Consider the following 10,224-nt stretch of genomic DNA (forward strand, 5'->3'; position numbering starts at 1 on the left):
TTGTTGGGCATACTTCCAGAAGCACTTGGTAATTTAAGGCTCCTCGAGTGGATCAACCTGGAAATTAATAATTTGATCATGGGAAGTCAAGAATTGAGTCTTTTATTTTACTTATCGAATTGCAAAAATCATAGAAAAATATATTTTTCATTCAATCCCCTTCATAGCTTCCTTCCCAATTCCGTTGGTAACCTTTCCTTCTCTCTTCAAGGACTTTACGTATCTTCTTGCCATATTAAGGGAAGCATTCCGGCAGAGCTTGGGAATCTAAGTAGTTTGATTATTTTGCACCTATCCAACAACGAATTGGAAGGACCTATTCCATCTACATTAGGAAGATTGCACATGCTACAAAGTTTGTACCTTGGAGCTAATAAACTAGAGGGTCGTATCCTATCTGATCTTTTTCATCTAATGAGTTTGTATGCCTTGTCTCTTGATAACAATAAGCTTTTTGGACATATTCCAACATGCGTAAGCAATCTAACTTCCCTAAGCTATCTCTACTTAGGTTTCAACCAATTAACTTCCACGATTCCTTTGAGCTTTTGGAGCCTTACAAATCTCTTGGAGGTTGACCTGTCATCCAATTTGTTAACTGGCATTCGTTTATTAGAGATTGGAGATATGAATGTCCTGAGGATATTGAATCTACCAAGAAATCAACTATCTAGGAATATCCCAATAACAATTGGTGACCTCATAGATCTAACTAATCTCTCTTTAGCAATCAATCAACTAGAAGGTTCAATTCCAGAGTCTTTTGGTTTGCTTTGTTTTTCTCAAATGATGCGCTTTGTGGTGCTCCTAGATTACAAGTTCCTCCATGCGAAGAAGGCTCTCCTCATAGAAGAAAGGCCATAGAATCGCATCTACTGAAGTATCTATTACTGCCAATTGTGTTAGCGATGCTTGTAGTGATTTCTTCATTAGCCTTTAAAATATGTAAAAAAGAGAATCCTGAATTTCCACAATAGGCAGACTTGTACAATTTACCTACATGGAGAAGAATTTCTCACCAAGAACTTGTACTAGCAACAAAATGATTTAATATAAAAAACTTACTTGATGAAGGGAGTCTTGGATCAGTATACAAGGGAACACTTTTAGATGGGATGGATATTGCTGTAAAAGTTATAAAGTTGCTTGTAGAAGGGGCACTTAACTGTTTTGATGCAGAGTGCGAGGTATTACGGAATGCTTGTCACCGCAATTTGGTTAATACTCTCATGATCGTTGTTTGAATTTCTTACAAAGGCTGAAGATAATGGTTAATGTCGCATCAGCATTGGAATACCTTCATTATGGTTACTTAGCAGTTATTGTTCATTATGACTTCAAGCCAAGCAACGTTTTTTTAGATGTGGATATGGTTGCACATGTTGCTAATTTTGGCATCGCCAAACTCTTAGGTGATGCGGATTCTACGATGCAGACCATGACCCTTGCTACTTTGGGGTATATGGCACCAGGTGATTTTTTTAATTTACCACTAATACTCTTTTATTCATTATTTTACTCGTACACAATTAAGTCTTATCATATGATAGAACATTCATCTACACAATTTAACAATTTTGCTTTGATTTTTTTTTCACTACTATCAAATATTGAAGTAAGTTCTAACAATAAGTTGTAATGTTATGCATAGAGTATGGATTAGGAGGAGTTGTTTCTACAAAAGGAGATGTGTATAGTTATGGCATTCTACTCATTGAGATTTTTACAAGAAAAAAACCTACAGATGACATGTTTGTACGAGAAATGAGCTTGAAGCATTGGGTAAATGAAGCATTGCCTATTTCAACGGTTGATATTGTTGATGCCAAGTTGTTTGGAAACAAAAGATATTCTATTGCCATGGAGGAGTGCATATCTTCAATTATGAGATTGGCTTTAGAGTGTTGTGCAGAGTTGCCTGAACAAAGAACTAACATGAAAATTGTTTTAGCCACGTTAAAGAAGATCAGGACAAAGTCTTTAAGAGATGTTGAAGGACATTGACATGAGCCTTGTGTTTGTTTAAATGTTTTCATTATATGTCTTTCCTAATAATAAAACGGTATTGAGATTGTATAGAAGAGACAACTTGTACGTTTCTGGTTATGGTATATAATTATTATCTGGTCATTGAGAGTTAATGGAATGCTTCATGAGTATATTGAAGACCCGTTTGGATTGTGAGATGAGATGAGTTAAAATGACTTTAGATAAAAGTTAAAAGTTGAATAAATATTATTTTTTAATAATATTATTATTTTGAGATTTGAACAAGTTGAATTATTTATGATATTTTGTATGTACATTTGGAAAAGTTGTAATGATGAGATGAGATCATTTGGGTCTAGTTAAGAATAACTGCTCTATTATTGGTTTCATGTATTTTGAATGTCTAAGACCGCTCGAATTATGTGACAGGCTTGTGGTCTGAAACGCGAGATTATATCAGGTTTTTGTGAACGGTTCAAAACATTGAATTATTTTTATTTCTTTTTTTTTTTTTTTTGGTTGAGAACTTGTATGTATGATACACTAATGAGTTTATCTTGGTTATACTAATTGCATTAAAACACCTAATGAAAGAGCATATAGATAAAACACTGGTGTGTCACTCTCTCTGTAGTTGGAATCGTAATGATTTCAGAACATGATGAGAATTTCCTAGAGCATCCTGGTTTCCAAGGTGTTTCTTGCAAATGTTTCTTTACACCTTGAATTACCTTCCTTAGAGATGCATCAATGAGCAAAGTATCAAATATTTATAATTTCAAATTCATACTGCTTTTTATATTATATATCCTCATTTCGCCAATCTACTTGTATATAACATCCAATATGGTTGTAAACTTATTAGCATGACCCCAACTCGGCACAATTTCTGGGGGTTAGTGAAGCGATATGGAGATCCAAAATTATTGGAGAAATAAGGTTGGTTACTCCCATAAATCTGCCTATATCAGTGGAGAGACTGTAACACTCCGTATTTTAGTGTATTTTTACTGAAGGATTATTTTTATTTGTTCAAAAATTTATCCTCTTATTTTAAAATGGTTTGATTTTTAATGAGTTTATTTCTATGATTTTAATTTGGTAAAAATTATTTTTATGTGCTTTCTTAATATTTATTTATTGTTATGCATTTAAATTGCTTTTAATATTTATTTAATTACTGTGGGATTTAATTATTTCAATTTGACTTTACCATTACGTTTAAATTATTTTATTTAACTTATGGTTTTAAAATCGTTTCCGTTGGATCATTTTTATTACCCAAGTTATGAGGATTGGACCTCATTTATTTTCCCTCTATTTTTTTCTTTCCTCTCATTTTCTTTTCTCCTTCTTTTCTTTTCCTTATTTCTCCTTCGGTTTCCTTCCCGCGCGCGAGGCCCGTCCCCCCTCCCTCTCTCTTCCGTCCGTTCCTTCTTCACCACCCAGTGCCGCCGTGCGTCGGCGGTGGTCAACACCGCCCAGCCCGTTAGCTTTCCCAGCCGCCGGCAACCTTACCCCACCAACCTCACCTCCATTCGCGCCGCCGTTAGCCACCACGAGCCCATTGAAGCCGCAACACTCTTTCCGCCATTGCGCCGCCGTCGCACCACCATTGGCCACCATCTTCTCACCACATCATCCTCGACCTCTTGGCAACCCATTGGACCCAACCCCAGCTCCGATCCGCCACCGGTGAAGCTCCACCATCTACATTTTCGATTTGGGTATTTTGGTCTTCTACAGCCCATTGCGCCGCCACCCACGGCCAACCTTCACTACCACTAGCTTCACCGACCTCCTTAGGCCCTACCCTATCATTTTTGGGTCTTCGTTTGTCCCCGTTTGAAAGTGGGTATTTGTGACCCACGGCCACAGTGTATTTTGCACTGTTACGTTGCTCAGACATCATTTCTTGCAGCTTCGTGATCCATCGGAAATTGCTATATAGCGCTGTAAGTATTTCTTCAAAGAATTCTTGTAAATTTAATGTATTTTTGTACTAACACATTTCACTGTATTTGAACTGTTGATTGGTTTTTCCGGACTGAGTCCGAGGAGTACTGGGGTCGGATGGATTGGTGATTGGAGTTGTTTGGTTGGATTTGATTGGATTGGTAATTGTTGGTTTGGATATTGTGTTGGTTCATGTACATTGCATTTGGCATGCATGATCATGTTTGTAAAGGAAAACTGAGTTTTCGTGTATTGCATTCATGTTCATGTGTTTATGAAAATTGGGTTTTCATGTGAGTATAGAATTTGGGTGCGTGTGTATCAGGACCCTAAGCCGAGATGGGGCATTATCTCGGTGGAGCTCTTCTGGTTACTCGGGAGCAGAATATACTGAGTAAAGTCCCCTGGATTGTCGCTGGGCGACAATGGGATCGGACGAGAGATTCGTGCCGACTCCGTGGTCCTTCTGCTGGCGGGGACTAGAGGATGTCTGGCCACGTACGCGCTGGGCGCGGAACTGGGCATCGCTCGTTGCGTAGTGTGGGTGCTTGACCATGTACGCGTCGGGCGCGGAACTGAGCACCGCTACGAAGCCAGGACGTGCGGATGGTCCATAGGGGAGGCCATGGTGCATAGGGTAATAACGGATTAATTGACTATTTTCTGGAAAAATAGTGTGTGTTGGATTTTGTGTAAATCATTTTCTGGGAAAATGTTTTACGGATTATTTTTGGGCCAAATGAGATTTTGGCATGTGTTGGAAAATTATCATTTTCGGGGAAAATGATGTTTTGAGGAAAAATGCATATTTCATCATATGCATGCATGTTGGTTGCATTAAATGCATTTTATTCCTGAGGATTATTTGGGTTATACTTACCTGCGGTACCATTCTGTGGTAACGCAGATTTTGATGCAGATGAGGAGGAGGAGGGCGAGCCTGAGGAGGCGGCTCCGCCCGAGCAGTGATCTGGGATCAATGGCTTTGTTATTTTATTTTACTCATTTGTATTTTGGGGCATGTGTTAAACTTTATTTTTGGATGACTGTATAACTGCTTTTAAACCTCTACTGATGTTTAGATTGTATTTAAATTCTGGTACTTAGTAGACTTAATTATTCGCTGTGTTTTTATTGTACACTATTGCATGTACACACACTTGGCACTTTCGTTGGGATGCGTGACCGTGTTGTCATCATCCCGACGTCTCGATCCCCGTGTATTTTATATAAGGGAGTTTGGGGGTGCCACAGAGACGTTGGGGGATGAAGGAGTTTCAATGCCAACAAATTCTACCCAAGATTGTAGTTCAACAGATAAGGAAACTCCAACAAAATACAAAACGAGTATGTCGGATCCAAGTCAATCAAATCACCCTTGGTGCGTTTGAAATAAGGCGAACAACAATATGAGGAGCATATTGTCGAGTCTATCGCCAACATATTTTATGGCAATCAGTTATTGCATTTTATGTTTAAACAAAAGTCCTCTGTATTGCCTTATTATTTTCAATCAATAGGAAAATACACAGTATTCATTCAAATATCTTCATCTTTCTCAAACTTTCTTCTTGGTATCGAAGCCTATGTGAGCACACGACACAACCTAGCTCTTCCCTGCAACCATGACTTAACTATCTGTTAATGTTGGCAACTTCATTACACTCAAACTCAGTCCTACAAATTACCCCTTGTGGAGTGAACCAGCCTTGGCTCTTGCAGAAAGCCAAGAATTGGTCGGCCATCTTACTAATAAAGATCATGCCCCTACCAAATACACCACACCAAATTCAAACAACACCACAGATGCAAAAAATTATGTACCAAGATTATCCAAAGCCGTCATTGCCTTGCAAAAGGCGGATAGTCTTCTTCATGGGTGGATAATCGGAACACTCTCTGAAGAAATGCTCGCCCTTGTTGTTGGCTTAGGCACAACCCATGTGGTTTGGGAAGCACTCATGAATGAATATGCAGAAGATTCACAAGAATGCAAATTCACACTCCGTCAATAGGTAACATATCTTCTTAAAAACGATGACAAAACCATTGGAGAGCACATTCGCACATTCATAGGTTTATGTGACAACCTAGCAGCTATTAGGAAACTTGTCCCAGACAAAGAAGAAGTTTTCTATCTTCTCACTAGTCTTGGCCCTCAATATGAAACCTTCACGACTACCATGCTGAAGACTTCACTAAAGATGGTCTGTCTCCATGCGAGGAAGGTACAAGTTTCATGCTGCTAAGCAAAGCGGTGAAGTGCTGCACCCTAGATGGGAGATTGACATGTATGGTTTTTAGGGGGATCTGGTCGAAAGACTGGCCAGTGCGAACCCTCTACTGCACTGACCGAGTTGATTGCGTGTGAAGTGATAAGTGTGATTTTTATATGATTTTATTACTCTTTTATTTATAAAAAGTGTCAGTTTTCCTTCAATACTATTGATTTAATTTTATTTCTATATATTTTTCTTTATTTTCTAGGATTTGAAGGAACAAGAAAATTTAGTGCGAAAGGAGAGCATTTTGGTACAAAAGAAGAGACTACGGATCCAAACTGATGAGAGGCAATGAGATCTAAAAGAGTTGAGGAGATTTGGGCGAGGAGCCTTGTTATGTGGGAAGCAAAGAGTTTTATCTCACCCAAAGATGAGAATAGTCGTTCTTCTCGGTAGGTGAGACAACTTGGCGACAAAGCTCTGAGCGGTCAGATTGGGTCACCAGTCTAAATGACCAGCTTAAAGGACCAACCTAAACGACATCGTGGACAACAACTAGCAAAGGAAATCAGCTTTACCGCTCGGTGGTTGGCGAGAGGAGTCTTTCATCTCAGTTAGAAACCTTACATCTCAACCATTCCGCTAGGAGACCAGTTATATTTAGCGCATTTGACATCTACCCGATGGGACCCTTTCGAGTTCTGCAATCAATCTGTTAACCACCAAATTCTCTCGAATTTCGAGAATCAAGCCGCCTATTATTGAGTCTTCCATTTTAGATAATTCAATTATTCTTGGTATAATTTTCTATGTGAACATTTATTTTTAGAAACTTTTTTCTATATATTTAGGCTCGATTGTAGTTGCATTTATCTTGTTTTCGAATTTGAATTTTGACATTTATTTAATTCCAGCGTGTGGGATGAATAGAGAGGAGAGTATGAATAGAGAAGAGAGTCTGAATAGAGAGGAGTCTGCATTTTAGAGTCTGGGTATCGTTATTCTTTAATTTTCTTTCAAGGAGGGAGGCGAAAGCTGCTTGCTTCATTAACCAACTCCAATGAAGAACACTAGTTTTATTTTTAATCGTTTTCAGTTTTATTATGAACCAATTTTATTTTCTAGAACTTTGATGTAGTCTAGCATTGAACACACAATTCATATTCCAAGTTATTTTATTTTCAATATTTCCATGATTGAATGTTTATTCCTTGTTCCTAATGTTTGCAATTTTCTAGCTAACTATTATTCGATCTATTGAATCGCAATGAGACCGACAGGTGCTTTGTGATTAGAGATTTAGGATTAAACACCTTTAGTTGAGCGAAAGTGGAGATACTTTACCACTATTAGTATGTTTAGTTAATGAGTTTTCAATTAGTTAAATTCATATAGAGATATGGAGTTATTAATTGGAGATATTTTTAGTATTGTTCGAGAGAAAATATTGAATAGTTAAGGAATTTTTATCATCAACGTGGGATAATTATAATTATATAATATGGAAGAATAAATTGTGGGATTCGCTAGGTGAAATCAAATGTTCTAGATCTATTCTTACTATCTTTTAAAAATCTTAACTTTAATGCTCTTTTCTTCAGTTTAATTTAGATAATCTATTCTTTAAATTTCAATTTTTCAAATAGTAATTAATTCAGTAAATTTCAGTACTCAATAGCATAATTAATCTCTGTGGTTTAACATCCGTTTTCTTTAAAATACTTTACTACTTGTTACGATTCTATGCACTTGTATATATTTTCAACATAACAAGTTTTTGGCGCCATTGCCGGGGATTAGTTATTTGTTATTGATATTGATACTAGCTAAATTTTTACTACTTTGGATTTTAGTTTATTTTATTGGTTTAAATTATATCTCAATTTGATTTTTCTTTTCAGGAATCATAAGTGCATGCCCCGATTTAAATCATTGGAGCATATACTTTTTGATCTCGAGATTGAAAGAACCTTACGTCAGATTAATAAAGCACAAAAGAAAGAGGTCACCGTATCAAAAATTAATATGGCCGACCAGGAACACAAGGCGTTAAGAGACTATACGATGCCCACTGTCAATGGGGCGACATCTAATATAAGGCAGCCAACCATACAAGTCAATAACTTCGAGATCAAGCCGACCATCATTCAAATGATTCAACAAACCATCTAGTTTGGGGGGGCTGTCACAAGAGGATCCTAATGTCCATATTGTAAATTTCCTAGAAATTTGCGATATTTTTAAGCACAATGTAGTGACAGATGATGCGATTCGATTAAGAATTTTTCCTTTCTCACATAGGGAAAAAGCCAAGACTTGGTTGAACTCTTTGCCACCTAGCATCATCAGCACCTGGGAAGAGTTGGCACAAAAATTCTTAGCAAAATATTTCCCTCCGGCCGAGGCAGCAAAGTTAAGGAATGATATTACTACCTTCATCCAAATTAAGGGTGAATCATTATATGAGGCATGAATGAGATACAATGATTTATTGCGCAAGTGTCCACATCACGACCTCCTAGCCTGACTTCAAGTACAGATATTTTACAATGGTTTGGGACCCACAAATTGATTTATGGTTGATGAGGCCGTGGCAGGAGCATTAATGAGTAAAACCCATGAAGCTGCATATGAACTTCTAGAAGAATTGGCATCCAACAACTATCAATGGTCGACAGAGAGAATAATGCTGAGAAAAACGGCTGGAGTTTTTGAACTTGATTCTATTACCACATTGGCAGCGCAAATGACAAATCTATCACAACAACTAGGTAAGATGAACGTTAATGCTATTCAAACTAATGTTGTATGTGATCATTGCGCAGGAAATCATTCAAGAGTAGATTGCCAAGTGGGGAATCCTTTCGCCCAACCGAGTTATGAACAAACCCATTACGTGTCCAATTTCCAACGTCAAAACAACCCTTATTCAAACATGTTCAATTCCGGTTGGAGAAATCACCATAACTTTTCATGGAGAAATAATCAAGTACCAGTTAGACCACCTCAAAATTTTCCACAACAAGAAAAGAAGCCGACACTTGAGGAGATGTTCTTGCAATACATGCAAAAGACAGATTTGGCAATCCAAAACAATTCGGCTTCGATTCATAACCTTGAGACTCAAATCGGTTAGCTCTCAAACATGCTTACCGAGAGGACAACATGGACTTTCCCGATCAACATTGTGACCAATCTAAAGGAACATGTCAAAGCCATAACACTGAGAAGTGGGCCAACATATGATCAGCAGCAAACAATACATACCGAGTGAGATGCAGATGCTACTGAAAACATGGAGTCTGAGATTAAGGAAGCCTTGTTCGAGGTAGAAGAAGCGGAGTAAGATGCGACCAACTAGCAAACTAAGAAGACCAAGAAAAATAAAGGGGTTTCAAAGCCCAAGAAATCCAAGGAGTTTACATCTGAAACTTATTCTCCTTCAGTTAATGATCCACCAATTCATTTTCCAAAAAGATTAGAAAATAATAAAATTGATAATCAGTTCTCTAAATTTCTTAATATATTTAAGCAACTGCATATTAATATTATCAAACAAGAGGAAGCTGGAGGAGCATGAGATGGTAATGCTAACCAAGGAGAGCAGTGTAATTTTACAAAAGAAGTTGCCGCCTAAGTTGAAAGATCCGGGAGTTTCATGATCCCTTGCACTATAGGAAATTCCTATTTTGATAAAGCTTTATGCTATTTAGGATTAATCTAATGCCTCTCTCTATTTTCAGGAAATTGGGTCTTGGAGAAGCAAAGCTGACCACCATCTCTCTACAGTTGGCGGACAGATCTATTAAATACCTGAGAGGACTCATTGAGGATGTACTGGTGAAAGTTGATAAGTTTATCTTCCCCACTTACTTCATTGTGCTCGATATGGAGGAGGACGAGGAGAACCCTTTGATACTAGGCTGACCTTTCCTAGCGACGGGGAGAACCTTAATTGATGTCTAGTAAGTGAAACTCATTTTGATAGTTGGCGAGGAGCAAATCACTTTTGATGTATTTAAATCCATGAAATTTCCTTCCGAGGTACAATATTGTT

The 10,224-nt window shown here is 37.7% G+C and overlaps 1 non-coding gene across 1 annotated transcript; it reads right to left on the reverse strand.

The window, feature by feature from the left end:
- Positions 1 to 8,577: 8,577 nt before the first annotated feature.
- On the reverse strand, positions 8,578 to 8,684 carry LOC121268717. Its single transcript, XR_005941228.1, has one exon. It is a non-coding gene; the product is annotated as a small nucleolar RNA R71 (small nucleolar RNA).
- Between the last annotated feature and the right edge of the window lie 1,540 nt (positions 8,685 to 10,224).

Source organism: Juglans microcarpa x Juglans regia, chromosome 5S (assembly GCF_004785595.1).
Source record: "Juglans microcarpa x Juglans regia isolate MS1-56 chromosome 5S, Jm3101_v1.0, whole genome shotgun sequence".
NCBI lineage: Eukaryota > Viridiplantae > Streptophyta > Magnoliopsida > Fagales > Juglandaceae > Juglans > Juglans microcarpa x Juglans regia.